General features: G+C 41.0%; 1 protein-coding gene across 4 annotated transcripts in view; it reads right to left on the bottom strand.

Annotated features, from left to right (window-relative positions):
• Positions 1 to 15,374, bottom strand: part of ZNF76 (zinc finger protein 76) — a 34,362-nt gene that overhangs the window by 14,494 nt on the left and 4,494 nt on the right. The window contains exon 2 of one of the 4 annotated variants that reach the window (XM_054569257.1): positions 9,802 to 9,890. The exons of the other annotated variants lie outside the window; for them this stretch is intronic. The gene's annotated coding sequence lies outside the window, so the exon portion shown is untranslated. The remainder of the gene's footprint in view (positions 1 to 9,801; positions 9,891 to 15,374) is intronic. 4 annotated transcript variants of the gene reach the window in all.

Here is a 15,374-nt window from a genome sequence, read left to right as displayed (position 1 = left end):
TCTTGACATCAGTCTTGGTGATGAATTTTTAAAAATTTGACACCAAAAGCAAAGGCAACAAAAGTAAAAATAAACAAGTGGGATTACATTACACTAAAAAGCTTCTGAACAGTAAAGGAAACCACCAACAAAATGAAAAGGCAACATATAAAGCGGGAGAAAAAATTTGCAAATCATATATCTGATAAGGGGTTAACATCCAAAATATATAAAGAACTCATACAACTCAATAGCAGGAAACCAAACAAATGATTAAAAACAGGCAGAGGATTTGTATAGACATTTTTCCAAAGAAGATACACAGATGGCTAACAGGTACATGAAAAGATGCTCAGCATCCCTGATCAGCAGGGAAATGCAAGTCAAAACCACTATGAGGTATCACCACATACCTGTCAGAATGTCTATTATCAAAAAGATAAGAAACAAGTGTTGGCAAGCATGTGGAGAAAAGGGAACCCTTGTGCACTGCTGGTGGGGATATAAACTGGTGCAACCATTATGAAAAACAGTATGGAGGTTCTTCAAAAATTAAAGAATCACCATATGATCCAGCAATTCCACTTCTGGGTATTTAACCAAAGAAAATGAAAACACTAACTTGAAAATATATATGTCCCCCATTTTCACTGCAGCATTATTTACAATAACCAAGATCTGGAAACAACCCAAGTGTCTACAGAGGGATGAATGGATAAAGAAAGTGTGAGATACACACACACACACACACACACACACAATGGGATATTATTCAGCTATAAAAAAGAATGCTAAGTGAAATAAGTCAGACAGAAAAAGACAAATACTGTATGATCTCACATATGTAGAATTTAAAGAAAACCCTCAAAAACAATAAAACAAATTCAAGCTCCTAGACAGAAAGAATAGATTGGTGATTGATAGAGGATAGGGGATAGGTGGGGGCAAAATGGGCAAAGGGAGTCAAAGGTACAAATTCCAAAGTAAATAAGCTTTGGGATATAATGTACAGCATGGCAACAATAGTTAATAATGCTATATTGAATATTTAAAAGTTGCTAAGATGGTGAATTTTAAAAGTTCTTATCACAAGAAACAAAATTCTATAACAGCATGTGGTGACAGATGTTAATTAGACTAACCGTGGTGATCATTTTGCAAGATATACAAATATCAGATCATTATTGTTGTATACCTGAAACTAATGTGTAAGATTGTATGCCAATCATACCTAAATTAAAAAAAAAGTCTAGGTACCTACTTTAGGAGATTATCACCCCTCATCTCTTGAATACTTATATAAGAGTTTCCAAAGGTATGTCTTCAAATAAACTCTTGCCTGTTTCCTATTCATTTTGTCAGGATGACTTGAAAATAAAAAGTACAAACCTAAATCTATCACTTCCTTGATTAAAACTCTCCTATGGCTTCCTACTGCCTTTAGAATCCACGTTGCAGGCAAAGCTGGGTCCCCTTATAAGTCCCTGAAGCCCTGGGCACCACCTCTTCCCAGCACTCAGATTCCTAGAGCCACCAACTTCAGTACTTATCACCACATCGCCAACATGTGTTGCCTGCACAGGACTTTGGACCGCAGCCTGGTTTCTGGTTCACTGCGGGCTCCCCACAAATCCTTGTGGATGACTCACAGGGTTCTCATGTGCGAGGAAGGAAACCTCCACAAACAGTCCCGCTGGCAGGGCTTCCTCTGCATCTGCCGTGGTGCGGAGCCTACTGGAGTTGGAGAACTCACACTTGCAAACTGCTCTAGATTCAGTGGTTAAGATTCTCTCTGCCACGCATCCAAAGAATTCCTCTGGACTTGGAATCTACACTGGCTACTAGACCCTCACTACCTGCCAGCTGATCTTCTCGATCAATGCTACCCAAATTGTTTTCATGTCTGTTCCCAGAGAGGATATTTGCATGTCATACTGTGGATGTTGCTGCCTGAAGTCAGAAGCAATACTAGCTGGGGCTTGGGCAGCCCCAAGGGCTGAGGGAATCAACTTCTTCACGTAACTATAATCCATCTGTGACACACTGGTTGGGATGCTGTACCCTACACTTGGCATCTCCACTGTTCATAAACATTTACTGAATGGGCTAAGCTCCAGGGATAGCAATCCCACTACCGTCAACAGTTAACACTGCTATAGAGTTAACCATGTACTAGGCATTTTACATGTAACTGCTCACAATAATCCTGTTATTACCTCACTTTACAATTGAGGAAATTAAAGCCCAAGACGCGTAAGTACCTTGTTCAAGGTCACACAGCTAAGTGGGAGGGGAGGATTTGAACTCAGGCCATCTGGCTTTTAAGTACTCTACTTTGCTCCCTAGTACGGAGGTTTCTAGATGTAGGTTTATGAACCCTGAAGATAACTAAAAATAGTGTATGAGCCTGACCATTTTTCTGAAGTGGGGGGAGTCCATGACTGTCATCAGTGTCTTAAAGAGATTAAAGGTAGAGAACCACCAGTTTAGGTGTGAATTCTGACATCTGACCCATCTTCTTTGGTTTGCTAGGACTCAAGTAGTAACCCCACCCTGGCCCAGAGCCCTGATAATTCTCACATGGTCTCAATCTCAGGGAAGCTCTGGTGCTAGCCTCTTGGTTTGCCCCATGATCTTCAATTTTAATTCTCTTTATCAGGGAGAGAAGTTGTTTTGATAACCTATTTTTGTGTAATAGCATTGTGTCAGAAGTTAAGGAAGCATGTGAGAGGCCTAGGTCTGAATACAAAGCAGACTATAGTTTGAGGGGGATTACAAAACGGCCCCAAATCTTTCTGGCCGGGGGCCACAGATGCTGCAGCAATGGTGGTTTAATTTAGCTCACCTGGGCTCTATTGAGACTTTCTGAGAAAAATCGGGTGTGATTAAGAACACAGGCTCTGGAGTAAGACAGCCTGGATCCTGATCTGGTCTCTACCTCTTTGAAGCTGTGTTCCCTTGGGAAAGTAACCGAACCTCTCTGAGCCTCAGATGGCACTTCTCAAAAAAGGAGGATACTTCCAGCCAAGATGGAGGCATAAGTAGATACACTTTGCCTCCTTGCACAACCAAAAGAAGGACAACAACAAATTTAAAAACAAAAAATAACCAGAACTTCCAGAAACTCTAACTGTATGGAAGTCCAACAATCAAGGAGTTAAAGAAGAAACATTATCCAGACTGGTAGGAGGGGTGGAGATAGGCAGCTGGGGCAGAGAGGATGTGCAGCAAGGAGGCGGCTGGCAAACCAGGTGGTCCCACATTTGTGTACAGATAAACTGGGAGGAACAGCTGGGAGCAAGACAGACCCAGCAATCCAGGGTTCCAGTGCGGGCAAAGAAAGCCTCAAAACCTCTGGCTGTAAAAATCTGTGGGCCATGCAGCAGCAGGAGAAACTCCCAGCCTCACAGGAGAGTTTATTGGAGAGACCCACAGGGTCCTAGAACCTACACAAACCCATCTACCCGGGAAATAGTACCAGAAGGGCCCAATTTGCTTGTGGGTAGCAAGGGAAGTGACTGACAGCTGTCTGAGAGCAGAGCAAGCGGCACAGTTCCCTCTCTGACCCATTCCCCACATACAATGTCACCACCCAGCGACCTGCGTTGCCTCACCGTGGAGAATACCTAAGGCTCTGCCCCTTCCAATGTAACAGGTGTGCTGAGACAAAGAAATATGGCCCAAATGACAGAACAGATCAAAGCTCCAAAAATAGAACTAAGCGAGGAACAGAGAGCCAACCTATCAGATGCACAGTTCAAAACACATGGTAATCAGGACGCTCACAGAAATGATTGAGTATGATCGCAAAGTGGAGGAAAAAGTGAATGCTTTGTAAAGTGAAATAAAGAAAAATATACAAGAAACCAACAGGAAAGGGAAGGAAACTGGGATTCAAATGAATGATTGGGAGCAGAAGGAAGAGATAAACATTCAACCAGAGCAGAATGAAGAAACAGGAATTCAGAAAAATGAGGAGAGGCTTAGGAACCTCTGGGACAACTTTAAACGATCCAACATCCGAATCATAGGGATGCCAGAAGGAGAAGAGGAAGAGCAAGAAATTGAAATCTTATTTGAAAAAATAATGAAGGAGAACTTCCCCAATCTGGTCAAGGAAATAGACTTCCAGGAGACCCAGGAAGCTCAGAGAGTCCCAAAGAAGTTGGACCCAAGGAAGCACACACCAAGGCACATCATAATTACATTGCCCAAGATTAAAGACAAGGAGAGAATTTTAAAAGCAGCAAGAGCAAAGGAGACAGTTACCTGCAAAGGAATTCCCATAAGACTATCAGCTGATTCCTCAAAAGAAATCTTGCAGGCAAGAAGGGGCTGGCCAGAAGTATTCAAGGTCATGGAAGACAAGGGCCTCCATCCAAGATTACTCTCTCCAGCAAAGCTATCATTTAGAATGGAAGGGCAGGTAAAGTGCTTCCCAGATAAGGTCAAGTTAAAGGAGTTCATCATCACCAAGCCCTTATTTATATGAAATGTTAAAGGGACTTATCTAAGAAAAAGATCAAAAACTATGAAGAGTAAAATGACACCAAACTCACAACTATCAACAACTGAACCTAAAAACTAAAACCAAACCAAAAACAAACTGAGCAAACAACTAGGACAGGAACAGAATCACAAAAATTAAGATCAGCGGGAAGTGGGAAGAGGGTGAAAGGGGGGAAAAGTACAGGGAATAAGAAGCATAAATAGTAGATACAAAATAGGCAGGGGGAGGTTCAGAATAGTAGGGAATGGAGAAGCCAAAGAACTTGTATGTACGACCCATGGACATGAACTAGGGGGTGGGAGGATGCTGGGGGAAGGGCGGTGCAGGGTGGAGGGGAATAAAGGAAAGAAAAAAAAAGGGACAACTATAATAGCATAACCAATAAAATGTTATTTATAAAAAAATAAAATAAGGAGGAGAATAGTGAAATCTTCACAAGTTACTGTAGGATTAAATGAGGTCATATATGTCAGCATTTAGTACAGTGCAATTAATACACCTAGGAAGTACTCTAGAAATACCAGTTCCAAGGAGAAGGGAATGGAAAAGAGCCTAAAGGGAAATGTTTTTGAAACAATGGGCATTTCTGAAATGTAGCCAAGAGTAGTGGCAACAGCCCTGGACAACTCTGCAGAAATGGCTTCTAATCTTGATCCTACCTCTTGTGACAGCCACCTCATCTCTAAAGTGAAGCACAGCCCAGATGGCCCTAAAATCCTTTCCATTGCTCATGCTAATTATATTTATCACATAAATAGCCCTTAATATGTGTCAGCCACTGTTCACAGCCTTTTACCTACATTAACTCTCTTCATCTTGAAAATAATCCTGTGAGGGTATAGGAACATTATCCCTATTTTACAAATGAGGCAACTGAGGCTTAGAGGTGGGGTAATTTGTCCCATAGCTAGCAAGTGCTGAAGCTAGGATACAAAGCTAGAGAGGCTGGCTCCGTACCTCTCAATATCAGGTATTTTTCTTCCTTCTGCTAATCTGCTGTGACACAATGTCAGCATCCCAAAACACGCAAATATTGGTTGTTAAACCTTCATCTCACCCACTGCAACCTAAACCCAGTTCTTCTTGATCTGACCACAATGGAAAGAGGGAATAGCTGATAGCCCCATTTCCCAAAATAACTCTTCTTAGACCCAAAGCAAAGAAATCTCCATTCTTTTATACGTTGTGTCCAGGCTAAATACTCAACTTTCCTCCTTAAGCCTCATAATATACACTTTTCAAACAGTCCACTTTTGCTCTCTAACCTTTCCCGATGTCTGAAGCTGCCTTCCAACAGAGCCTGCCTGAGGGTAGTGAGAGGTGCTTCATGGCTGCGAGGCATGTACAAGGATCTAATTGCCGTTTTTCTCCCTTTCTTTCATCAAACGATTTTCTCTGAATCCTCCTGGGTCGGTATTAAACTAGCAACAGTGAAACTGACAGAGTCAGAGAGACTTGTCACTGCCTCCGGATGGCTGTGTCTACACTGCTCCCACCTGTACTTGACATTTTAGATTCCTACCTCCTGTGGCCCTCTAAGAAAGGGCGAAAGGGAGAGCAGTGCAGCTGCGGTTTTCTCGGTGGACGGGACAGGTTTACCAGCTCCCCAATGACCTGAGCTCTGGGTATAGGGAAGAGAGACTAGGTAGCGGGGAGAGGTGGTGGCGGGGGAGGTAAGAGGTATGACAAAAAGGTAGGGATGAAAAGGGGGCACTCTGACAGAACTAGCACGAAGTCCAGTTTCGGTTTGTTGCATTTTTAAAAAAGATTTTAAGTATTTATTTTTAGAGAGAGGGAGAAAGCGAGGGAGAGAAGCATCAATGTGTGGTCTCCTTTCACGCGCCCCCTGCTGGGGCCTGGCCTGCAACCCAGGCCTGTGCCCTGACCGCAAACCCGCGACCCTTTGGTTTGCAGGCCTGGTGCTCAATCCATTGAGCCACACCAGCCAGGTCTGTCTGATGCATTTCTAAATGAACTTAACCTATTGTTAGCTCTGATGCAGGAAATAGCCCTGTGGCTTCATAATAGAGGGTATGGCAAAAGTAGGTTTACAGTTGTGGATACACAAAATGTGGAGTTTATTCTTGTATTATTACTTATTAATTTCCATACAAACTGTAAACCTACTTGTTAAAAAAAACTTATTGTTCAGTTACAGTTGTCCCCATTTCCCCCTATTAACTCTCCCTTGCTCTATCTACCCCTCACCTTCCACTTTCAGTCCTCATCCCCGCCCCTCCATTGTCTTTGTCCACAGGCCCTTTACACATGTTCCTTGACTTGACCCTTCCCCTTCTTTACCTGTTATCCTCCTCTTCCCTCCCCTCTGGTCACTGTCAGTTTGTTTTTTATTTCCAGTCTCTGGTTCTATTTTGCTCACTTGTTTTTTTGTTCATTATGTAAAGCTACTTAATTAGCCCTGGCTGGTGTGGCTAAGTGGGCTGAACGCCGGCCTGCAACCCAAAGGGTTGCTGGTTTGATTCCCCATCAGGGCACATGCCTGGGATGCGGGCCAGGTCCCCAGTAGGGAGTGCGTGACAGGTGACCACACATTGATGTTTCTCTACCTCTCTTTCTCCCTCCTTTCCCCTCTCTCTAAAAATAAATAAATAAAATCTTAAAAAAAAAAAAAAAGACAGGAAACTAAAGGATACCCACATATTTTTGCTTCTCCACTCGGTCTCCACTTCACAGTTCAGACCTAACCTAATCCACAAACTAGCCTTCTCCTTGACTAAGGCACCTGTTCACTCTTTCATTATTTTCTGCCAACCAGAGTTCCTTGGACATTCAAACAAGGCTTTCTTGTACTCGGTCTCAGTCAGCCTGAAGGGCAACTGTATTTAGAAATGAAAAAAGAAATTTAAAAAATTCTTGGAAAGAGAAGAATGTTCAACTTAGAAAAAAATGTTTTTTTTCTAACTTAAGTTTCACTCAGAAAATTCCTCATTTGGGAATATAGAAAACTTCTCAGAGAGGACAAATAGCATTAGGTTGGGAGAAATAAAGTCTGAGAGAGTCAAGTGGCAAATTAGAACCAGATTTGGAAGTGTTGTACTAAAATTATTCGGTATTTGTTATTATAGAAAAAGACTTCAATGAACACACAAAACCCTAGTGAAACAGGCTTGGTTCTATGGGTTTACAAACACTAGAGAAAACATGAAATTAACAGAAACTTGCATTAACATAACACATGCATTTAAAACATCAGCTAAACATGTCTTTTCAAAAGGCCCGCTGATGTAAAAAGCCCAAATCACTTTTTAATATGGTTCCCATTTAGTTACTACAGTTTAATAGATTTGAATTAGTGACAGAAAAAGGAGTAATTAGACAAAATGGATTACTTTCAATTTCAAAAGGGCTGTGAAGATGCAGACCCCTTTACTACAGAACAGAATTCATTTAAACTAAAACAGATAACTTAAAGATCTTATTTTCAGTCATATGTTTAACTGAATTTTAAGACCTTAGTTTGTAAACCCCCAATCATGGCTGAGTTTCAAAACTACGTTTTGCCCATGAAAAGAAAAGTCCAGAATAAAGGCATTTTGGAAGGATCATCCTGAGGATTTGTTTTTATACAAACAAGCAAATTAGTACAAATATGATGAAGTTATATCTGACTATTTCTGGAAGTCAGCCTGGGGTCACCACTGGCTTAATAGCTATTTGAAAATAAAACATTCGCCATGATTGGTGTGGCTCAGTTGGCTGGGCATCTTCCAGCAAAGTGAAAGGTTGCTTTTTGATTCCCATGAGTTAGGGCGCATGATTTGGTTGAGGGTTTGGTCCCAGGTCGCAGTGCATTCGAGAGGCAAACCCACAGATGTTTATTTCTCACATAGATGTTTCTCTCCCTCTCTTTTCCCCTCTCTAAAAATAAAATAAATAAAATCTTTAAAAAAATAAGAAAATGAAACATTCCATCACCATCAAGAGAAACTGGATCATCACAGTTATTTAGAAACATCACTGTGACAAAAAGTAAATTTACTCCATTAGTTCATTAAAATGGAACAATATCCAGATCCTAACAAGGAAAAGAAGACAAAAGAAAATCAAGCCAAAAGAAGAGTTAGTCTTAAAAAAAAACATTAGGGGAAAATATTAAATAAATAAAACATAAGAAATGATATTAAAAACACATGCAACTGAACTGTACACTTAAAATGATTATAATGGTAAGTTTTATGTTATGTGTACTTTGCCACAAATTTTAAAAATTGGGTGAAAAAAATAACGTGCAGATACATGCAAACCTCTAGGAACAATATCAAATTCCCACTGGACAAGTTAGGCTATAATTTGAATTCAAAACCAAAAAAAAAAAAAGAAAAACCTAATAAAAAAGGTTCATTCTCATTAGTAATTAAAGAACAAGAAAGAACAATCATGGTGATATTTTACTTATTAAATTACCAAAAAGACAAAGTAAGAGGTTTAACATCCAACAGACAATGAGATATCACTATATACCTATTAGGATAGCCAAAATCCAAAACACTGACAACACCAAATGCTGGCAAGTATGTGGAGGAACAGCTTATTCATAACTCGTGGGAATAGAAAATGGTACAGCAAAATGGTACTTTGGAAGACAGTTTGGCAGTTTCTTACAAAGTTAAAATACTCTTCCCAAATAGTCCAACAATTCCTACTCCTAGATATTTACCTGAATGAGTCAAAAACTTATCTTTACAGCAGCTTTTTCATAATTGCCCAAAACAGGAAGCAATCAAAATGTTCTTTAATAAACAAATTGTGGTATCTGTATAATGGAATATTATTCAGTGATAAAAAGTAATGAGCTATTAAGTCACAAAAATACATGAAAGGACCTTAAATGCACTTCACGAAGTGAAAGATGCCAACCTGAAAAGGCTACATGCAAGTTCAACTATAAGACATTCTGGAAAACACAAAACTATAGAAACAGTAAAAATATCAGTGAAAAAACTGGATGCCAAGTTAAAAAAAAAAAAAACCCTGGTTGCCAAGAGTGCAGAAGGAGGACAGAAGGGATGAGCAGGTAGAGCACTAGACATTTTTGGGTGGTGAAATTATTCTGTATGACATCGTAACGGTGGATCCCTGACATTATGCATTTGTCACAATCCATAGAATGTATAATACAAAGAGTGAACCGTAACTAGGACTTTAGTTAATAATAAGGTACTGATACTAGGCTTATCAATTGTAACAAATGTAACACACCGGTGCAAGACGTTAATACAGGCATACTTTCTGTCAATGTGCTTCACAGATATTGGCTTTAAAAAAAAAATTGAAGGTTTGTAGCAACTTACTGAGTAAACATTAACAGGAGTTTGGAAGAAGTTGATTCCAACCCTTGTGGATGACTTTGAGGGGTTCAAGACTTCAGTGGAAGAAGTAACTGCAGATGTGATAGAAAGAGCAAGAGAACCAGAATTAGAAGTGGAGCCTGAAGATGTGACTGAATTGCTGTAATCTCATGATCAAATTTCAACAGATAAGGAGTCTTATCAATGAACAAAGAAAGTAGTTTGAGATGGAATTTATTCCTGGTGAAGATGCTGTGAAGACTGTTGAAATGACAACAAAGGATTTAGAATGTTACATAGACTTAGTAGGTAAAGCAGTGGCAGGGTTTGAGAGGACTGACTTCAATTTTGAAAGTTCTGTGGGTAAAATGCTATCAAACAGCATTGCATGCTACAGAGAATCATTCGTGAAAGGAAGAGCCAATCAATGCTGCAAACTTCACTGTTGTCTAAAAGGAACTGCCACAGCCACCTCATCCTTTAGCAACCACCACCCTCATCAGTCAGCAGCCATCAATGCTGAGGCAAAACCCTCCACCAGCAAAATGATTATAACTTACTGAAGGCTCAGGTAGTGGTTAGCATTTATTAGTTATGTGTACTGTTTTTATTTAGATATAATGCTATTGCTCACTTAATAGGGTGCAGTATAGTGTGAATATAACTTTTATATGCACAAAGAAACCAAAAAATTTCTGTGACTTGCTTTATTTGCTTTACTGTGGTGGTCTGAAACTGAACATGAAATATCTGAGATATTTCAGGTTATAACAGGGGAAGCTGGGAACAGGGGGTGTGAGGAAGTATATGGGAATGCTCTGTACTTTGTTCAATTTTTCTGTAAACCTAAAACTGCTCTAAGAAATAAAGTCTATTAATAAAAAAAATTCCAACTCTGGATGTTGGCAAAGGCAGGCAGGCAGGCAGAAGCATGCATTGCTGATGGCACTGGAGACTGCTCCAGCTCGCCAGAGAGTGGTCTGTCAATGCTTAACCCAGTGGGGAAGGTTCAGCATCTGAGAGCTAATATTCCCCTCTCCATAATTCATTTCACAAAAAGAATTCACAGAAAACAAAAGTTATTTGAACAAGGATGCTTGTTTAAATGTTTTAGACAAGAACCATGAACCATCTGGATTAATGGAGGAGGGTTAACAAATGAATGCTCAGTGAAAAAAGACATAAGGAACATTCATACAGTTCCAGCTCACAGAAGCCGTAACTCCAAGTGAGACAATGGTAGAAGAGGCTAAAAAGAAATGAACAGCTGCTGAAAGGAAGGGTATAATCTTAAAAAAGATTAAGTCACTGAAATGAAAAGATAACAGCATTGAGCTGAGAGGCAATTCTTTAGTTTAGTTTAGTTCTTCAGACACTAAACCCGTTTGCTTGGTTACCAGCTTCTCCCTCTCAGGGTTTTCCTTTGTTCTCCCCACAGCCTTCCTGTTACTACCTGCTTCTCATCCCTCCTAGGTAGCATGAAGTAGAGGCAGAATATATAGTTCTTCTGCCTCTAATTCATGCCAGTCTAAGTACTGAGGTTGGGAACTTCTTCCCCTAAATTTTTTCTTCCTTTCTTCTCTTATAAAGAGCAGAGGTCCAGTTATCTCATTTGGATATATTTTAAAATGCAATATTCTTCAAATGGGGCTGTTGTGCTTTTTGTCTTGTGGAATAGTATCATAGTGGGGTTCTATGATTCAGTATTCTATCTTGATCTCTAGGTAATCTATATATACATTTTTTTTTAAATTTTGAGGGTATGTTTATGAAGGCTGGGGACAGTGAAACTAGGAAAGGCTTAGGATAGAAGAAGCAACTGGAGAGACCTGGGCAGGGCTGCTTTGGCTCACTGGGAAGTCAGAGAAAAGGGGGCCTGCAGACAGGTTCAGGAGGTAGCCCAATGAGCTGCCGCTGCCCCCTGCGCTCCTGGACACAAGCCTGGTAAGGACCTTTGAAGTTTAGAAGAAAGGCATGGGCATGCTCCTGGGAGGGAGAGTGCACTCCATATATTAACTCAAAGCAATGTCATGATGCTGTAAGGAAAATAGGCAGAGTCATACATTGCTCCTGGGGGTACACACTGGTGCAAACTCTATGTGGGGCAATTTTGCAGCATCAGTCAAAACTACCAATGTATATACCATGTGACCCAGCAATGTCATGTCTAGTCTACGCGGCAGACAGAGCTGTGTGCAACATGATACATGTTCAAGGTTATTCATGGCAGCCTTGTATGCAAAAATAGGAAAAATTAGAAATAGCATAAATGGCCCTGGCTGGTGAGGCTCAGTGGATTGAATGCTGGCCTGCAAACCAAAGGGTTGCCAGTTTGATTCCCAGTCAGGGCACATGTCTGGGTTGTGGGTCAGGTTCCCAGTAGGGGGCACATGAGAGGCACATTGATGTTTCTCTTCCTCTAGTTCTCTCCCCCCCTTACCTCTTAAAATAAATAAATAAAATATTTTTTAAAGATAAAGAAAAAGAAATTACTAACCAGCGTTGCTTGTGGAAGGATAACTGAATGATAAGGGCAAAATGATAGAAGGGTCACTTTTCACTGTATATCTCTTATACATAAAAAATTAAACCCTCATGAATGCATTACCTATGTAAAATAAAAAAAAACAAATGAATTAAAAAAAGTCTACACGCATGCTCCGTACTCCTTTTGTTGGCTACAGGAATATTTATGATTCTCCACTGGGGCGGCATGGCTAGTTCAGTGCTGACAGGATAGATTCCATTATGTTACAGGTTTGCAGCAAGACCGCATCTGAAAACTGAGCTTCACAATTCATGGATGTCATTCTGGAGTATCATATGGAAAGCTCATCAAGCTGAGCATGAGGCAACAGCAAATCTACATGGGACCTGGGGACATACTGGCTTCAACACACATGTCCTAGCCTGGCCACAATGTGGGGAGTGGTGGCTAAGCAGGGGCTGCCTTCCTCCTCACTGTTTTTAAGGTCTCAAGACAGTATGTCCTAGGTTAAGAGGCCGATCTCAGACCAAGAGAACTCTGGTCTCAGATACCCCTGCCACACCTTCCACATCTAAGCCTCAGGTCAGTTGCTCAATCTCAAGGGGCACCCCAGTTCCTTGGTTCTTATCTTAACTGCATGGGTCTCATGCTTTATCAAAATCCCAAAGTAGCAGGGACTTCCAACAAATAAAAGGTTATGCAGTAAGAAACACTACCAAGCTAAAAAGTTCTATCTGGGCTTCTTGGAGATGAATCGTTTACTGAGGGCAAGTTTGGGGTGCTAACCCAGAGGCACTAGAAGCAGCACTCTGGCTTCCAGCTGTGATAGTCTACAGTGCTGTGAGGCTTTGAATGCCACATCCAACACTGCAGCTCTGATTCTGAACTGCACTTCTACCAGCAAAACAAAGACGACTGCATAGCGTTTATAAGATCCACACATTTCTGAACCTTTATTGATATTGGCCAGGGCAAGAGGCATCTGAGGTTTTGTCAGTAGGTTAATGCCACCAGTTAAAGACAATGGCTTCAGTTGCACTTGGATTTGTGTCTCAGTTAGCCTTGTTTAGCTGTTCAGACACTCTCTTTATAATATAAACATCAACAGCTAAATGACACAGGGTAAACACATTGGAGTGACTGTGCTTCCAGAAGTGAGATTAACGTGCCACGATACATTTTTCTTAAACTTGACTCTTTGGGGTGCAGCAAGGAGAAGAACACATTCCTACTTTCTGTTATACTGCTTATAATTTCAGTTCCTGGAAAGCATGCATTTCAACTTAATCAGCACCTAACCAAGAATGTGCCCACAGATACTAAATGAATAATACTATTAGATCATATAGCTAAGTGAGCTATTTAGCTCAAATCTAAATCCTAAATTAGTGCCACTTATTGTGAACTAAATGTAATTGCAACTCGTGAGGCCAGAATTGAAGCTTTTCGTCTACTTTGGAACTGAGTTCCTTAAGAGAAGTTCCTGGCAGAGGAGTAAATGTTGAATGAAAGGATGGAGGAGGAAAGGAACTGAGTCACACCTCCCCAACCCTTCCACCAGCACCAGGTAGGATGACCACTTTTTCCTCACTTGGAATAAGACCACCTTGCCTCATCTCTGACATCCACATTCACTGTTTTCTCCCAGACCCAGGTCAATAACAAGGTTTCCATGGTTGATGTCACACGAGATCAACAGACTCCAGCTTGTTCCCTTCTTACTTAGCAGTGAAGCTACAATAGGCAGCTTAAAAGCAGGGATGTATCTTCTCTGTCACCACACACAGCGGTTCAGCATAGTGCCCAGTGCATGACAGGGAGTTTCTGCATTTTTAGTGAAGAAAGGAAAAATCTTAACACCAATGCTGTCACCTTGTGTAAAGCTCAGCAGTTTCCAAAATGATCTTAGATAGACAGATATATTATCTTCTTTAAGCACTAATTTATCAGCCCACACAAGGGGAGGGGCTAAGAAGGCAGCTCTCGTCCCATCTAAAGCAGTTGTTCTGCAGATAAAGATACAGAGGCCACAACTGCAGGAGTCCCAAAAGATCACACAGCTACATGGTGGTGGAGCCGGCCCCACTCTCGAAGCGCCAGCGTTTCCCCATCATACTCCTTTGTCTCTTACCCACTAGTAATGTTCTTTTAGTTCCCAGGAGCGCGGAAGTTTACTGATGTGTAACAGACTTGAAAATCCAACTGCTTACTCAACATTCCAATAACCAAAAAATCTCAAATTTGACATTCAAAAGGGAATTCCTTATTTCCCCCTTCTCACAACTCGCCCTTCCTCCAGACTCCCCTATTCTACTAAATGAGAACTCCATCCTTTAGTTGCTCAGGCCAAAAATGAGGGAGCTATCCTCAACTCCTCTATTTACAATATTTCACATGCTGCACCCAATCCATCAGCAAATCCTGTTAGCTCCTCTTTCAAAATCCAGTGGGGCAAAAGTAGATTTACAGTTGTGAGTACAGAAAGTTTATTCTTGTATTATTACTTATTAATTATTGCATGATTTTCCATACAAACAGCTGTTAACCTAGTTTTGCTCCACCCTGTATACCCAGAATCCAACCACTTCTCAACTGTCTTCCTCTGGGTCCAAGCCACCGATTTCATTTGCCTGGACTATTGTGGTAGCCCCTAACCAGTTTCCCTTTTTGCACCCTTGGCTCCTACAATTTTCAACGCAGCAGCCAGAATGATCCGTTATGTCAGTTCACGTCATTTATCTGCCTAGAACCCTCCAATGGCTGTCATCTCACTCACAATTCATAATAAAATTCAGTGCTTATGACGTCCAACATAACCTGCCACTAATGCATTCCCCTTCCTGTATCTCCTGCTATGTTTCCTCTCTTATTACTCTGCTGCAGCCATACTCATGGCCATGGATGCCATGAGGCTGGCATCCTCATGCTTCTCAAATATCCCAAGCAATCTCCTGCCGCAGGTGCTTCCTACTTGCTGTTCCCACAGATGGGAATATATCGCTTCCACATATACGCTCGGCTCACCCCTTAACTTCATTCAGGTCTTTGCTAAAATGTTACGTTTTTAGTGAGACTTTCCTTGACCATT

The sequence above is a fragment of the Pteronotus mesoamericanus genome, unplaced genomic scaffold (genome assembly GCF_021234165.1).
Source record: "Pteronotus mesoamericanus isolate MK-2021 breed Mesoamerican mustached bat unplaced genomic scaffold, CSHL_Meso_final contig_20, whole genome shotgun sequence".
In the NCBI taxonomy this organism is placed as follows: domain Eukaryota; kingdom Metazoa; phylum Chordata; class Mammalia; order Chiroptera; family Mormoopidae; genus Pteronotus; species Pteronotus mesoamericanus.
The sequence above is the reverse complement of the archived record's forward strand: the minus strand, read 5'-3'. Positions and strand labels throughout refer to the sequence as shown.